The sequence below is a fragment of the Triticum dicoccoides genome, chromosome 3B, assembly GCF_002162155.2.
Source record: "Triticum dicoccoides isolate Atlit2015 ecotype Zavitan chromosome 3B, WEW_v2.0, whole genome shotgun sequence".
Taxonomy (NCBI): domain Eukaryota; kingdom Viridiplantae; phylum Streptophyta; class Magnoliopsida; order Poales; family Poaceae; genus Triticum; species Triticum dicoccoides.
Window position 1 is genome coordinate 728,920,415 of NC_041385.1, and position 3,661 is coordinate 728,924,075.

At 44.1% G+C, this 3,661-nt stretch overlaps 1 long non-coding RNA gene across 2 annotated transcripts; it reads right to left on the bottom strand.

The window, feature by feature from the left end:
• Positions 1-579: 579 nt before the first annotated feature.
• Positions 580-3,284, bottom strand: LOC119278128. Of its 2 annotated transcripts, XR_005137597.1 has the most exons (3): positions 2,707-3,284; positions 2,349-2,498; positions 580-976 (listed from the first exon to the last, which is right to left on the bottom strand). It is a non-coding gene; the product is annotated as an uncharacterized LOC119278128 (long non-coding RNA). The 2 variants fall into 2 exon arrangements; XR_005137596.1 differs by having other exon boundaries at positions 2,349-3,284.
• Between the last annotated feature and the right edge of the window lie 377 nt (positions 3,285-3,661).

A 3,661-nucleotide genomic window follows, 5' to 3' on the forward strand; every position in this document is an offset into this window, starting at 1 on the left:
AGCATCCACATCTTCAACACCTACATGAAGTCATCATCGACAAAACCCAAGGTTAGTTCATCCCTCTTAGGGGGGATATCACATCTAGGGGGAGCTTTACTCTAAAAAATTGAGCTAAAGCAACTCTAATGGTGTGAACACAACAATGCTTTATGTAAAAGTGGTAACCCCACTTGTGCTTATACGATGAGTATGACCTATGATCAAATGTTCTCATTTGACTCCTAAGTCAATATACTCATATATAGATGACCTACACTACACCACAACACGAACGCAAGGGCATGTAAACTGCCGGGAGAACACACTTAATAGGGCAGGTAAACTGCCGGGAGTCGATTTCTCCCGGCAGATAGAACTGCCATGAGAACAGCTGCCGGGAATAACTTCTCCCGGCAGATAAATTTTCCCGGCAGTTTATCTGCCCTGAACAATATACATGCCGGCAGTTCCATTGCCATCATACACAAGTGTACCCGGCAGATAATCTGCCATCACGTTTTGTTTCACCTAGACTATTCTGGCCAACATATTCCCAATTTAATAATGTTCAGGCCTTGTACAAAATTTCACTCATGATTCAATAGCAGACCTCAAACACTTTCATACTAAAATTTCAACATTTCAACATACATACATTTGTTCAGTAGCATCCAACCACATCAATAAACATAATTTACAACTAAGTTACACCAACTGTTTGAGCTTGACTCATGGCTACAACCATGTCCAATAAGACAATGGCATTATCACATTTTCTGCTCAGCCGTTTGTTGGATGACATTAGTACATTACCATATTCATGGGATGTCTTTTGAATACCAGACTCAGCACTATCCTGTGAATCTGCATTACTCGAAGAGGGCCACATGTCTCCAGCAGAAGAGTAACCAAACTTGCAATGCTCTGAAGATCAGAAACCTCCCCTCACTTGATTGTGTTATTACTATGAAGATCTTCTAGTGATGATGCCAACCTGAACAGATAAGATGGTACAACTGCTATAAGGTAATAATTTTGTTAAATGATCTATACTGTAGCACACAAAAATGGACATAATATCACATAGAAAATACATACTGGCATAATAATCATTTTGCAAGCAAAGAAGCAAACCATAGTGATGTTTTCAAAGCAAGTAGCATACAACTACATATGGCAGTTGCCATGTATTTCTACTGCATGTTTTCAAACTTCCCATGTGTATCTATACCAATATTATTGCTGCTGAGTACGAATTCACAAACATTAATACCTTCCAGTACAGTTCAAGATATGTATAAACAAATCTACATCGAACACGTCAGAGATATATTAGTCGTGTTTGGTTGTCGAAGAATTTTTTATCCAGGAAATAATGCTAATAGTGCAAACTGCAAAAGCATACAAATATTATTTTGTATTCTAGAGTATGAAAGTTTAAGCAAGGATTATGGCACCTATGTGAACTTAGATCGCTCTAGGAAAGTATTTCAACAAACTAAGTGGTGTTACAGAAACAAACTCTCTGTCTCTCCCTCTCACTGACAATTTAAATAAAAGAATTGAATATTTACACTCAATTCAATGGCATTGCAGTCCCACTCCATTGTCTGAATGAGAGCATGGTTCATCTAGCAATCAAAGGCGTGGCAGTTACATTCTGACTGAATATAAACCATAGTGCTGCTTTCAAACAAGTAGCTTTTACTAGCATGTTTTCAGACTTTCAGTGTGTATATGTCTATAACAAGATTACTACAGCTGATTATAACTCACAAATGTTGTTCCTTCCAGTACATTCAGGCTGTATAGAAAATGGTAAATAATAAAAGGCATGTCAGCCAATTTTTACACATGAGGTGCTTCCTTTTTGAAACAGCCCCCAGTTAAGAGGAAAAAAGTATATGCATCTAGAACAAAATTATGCAAAGAGAAGCCTCCACGCATGTATATGTGGCTCCCAAGTCCCACCATCAATCCATAAAAAGGATTTTCTGAAAGAAAATAGAGCTGGCATAACTAAGGTAAAGGTCACTTGTGTTCCTCCCAAATAAATCACTTTTATTAGCATGGCATGTAGCAGGACTCTTGCGTGGAGAGGTCTCGGGGCTGTTCGCTAGGTTGTATAGGCGGGGCGGGTAGTTCGTGAGTAATCCGTGTGGTGAACCTTGAGCCTAAGGCCATGGATGTAAAAACGTGGATGGGGCTCTCCACCCCTCTCTTCTATTAATATATAATACACATGCTTCTGCGTATTCTTGAAAAAAAATCACTTGTATTAGCCAATGCTCTCCACCCCTCTCCAATCCTGCAGTTTCTAATTGAAGTGTTGAAAATCAGATTATACGTGTGAAGAGAAATGTTACCACTTATGCGAAATTTTGTGAGCAAGCTTCTGTTTCTTTATTCATTTGCTAGATTGTAGTTTCCTTCTTTTTCCCAAGAGTGCGCTTTCCATGTTCTTTCTTAGGACAGAGGATTCCTAAGAGTGCGCCTCATTCTACTTCCTTCTTGCCCTGCAGAGGCAAAACAGAAAATCATACATATAATGTTAGATTATGAATGTATGCTAAGAAACAATGTGGCCAAAGGTAGGCACAAAAAAGAGAAGTGTCAGCTCTCCAGGCTCACGAACAGACTAAAGTCCAGAGGCCATGGTCGCTGGCTATCTGGGGTAGCAGTAACAAAAAATCGACCAAACAAGTTAGGGGAACTCACTCATACCAAAAAGTCTAACAGCCTCGTCCCATCTGAGCAGCCAACAAAATCGTAAGACACCAAAAACATCTGGAGGAAGGCTACAGGAAAGAGGAGGATACACGTGTAGTGTGCTCGGTGTAAGCTTCCCAATAGAGCAGAAAAATAGAGGTGCGCACCTTTGGTAAGGAAATGCACACCTGTATCGAGTCCACCGTGACGGATCTGAGCAGCATGGTGTACCAGCACAGTGAGGAGCACCGCTCCTGCCATCGGAGTGGAGGATGCCGTGATGGGGATCCCGCCCTTGCTCGTCAGCGTAGAGGGCGGCGGAGAGTAGGAGCGCCACAGCCTGGTGGTGGCACGACGACCCTGAGACGGCAGAGGAGGCAAAAAGCACGGCTCCCTCTAGTGCTTGTCGTCGCCACGCTCGCAGCACGATGAAGGAGGCTCCCTTCCCTCCGTGGGGTCTGGTGCGGGAGAGGGAGGCGGCGTCGACCTCGCCGCACCGGGCGCCATCGACAGCGATGGGGGTCGCCTAGGTCGGCGGACGGAGGCAGCAGAGGAGGAGGGGGGCGGCGGACGGGGGCGGCGGAGGAGCAGGAGTGTGGACTAGGGTTCGATTTGGCGATTTGGGGAAGATCTGGTTGGGCCGACGATTATAATTGTTTTTTTAGCGGTCCACGCGCGCTACCGGCGCATTTAGGCCCAATTACTTCGGGCTCGCGCCAAACAGACGCTCCCGGCAGATAGTGGGCCGTGTGCTTAGTTCTCGCGGCAGATAAAGTGTCCTCACGGACGGAAATCCTTCCGGCAGTTCGTGCGCCCTCGTACCTACAGTTCTGCCACCCCTCAAAAAAAAAAACCTACAGTTCTGCCGGCAGTTTCTTTGCCACTAAGTACTTCTACCGGCAGTAGTAAAATCCCCGGCAGATAATTTGCCTTTGTTCTTGTATTTCTCCCGGCAGTTAACTGCCCCCAA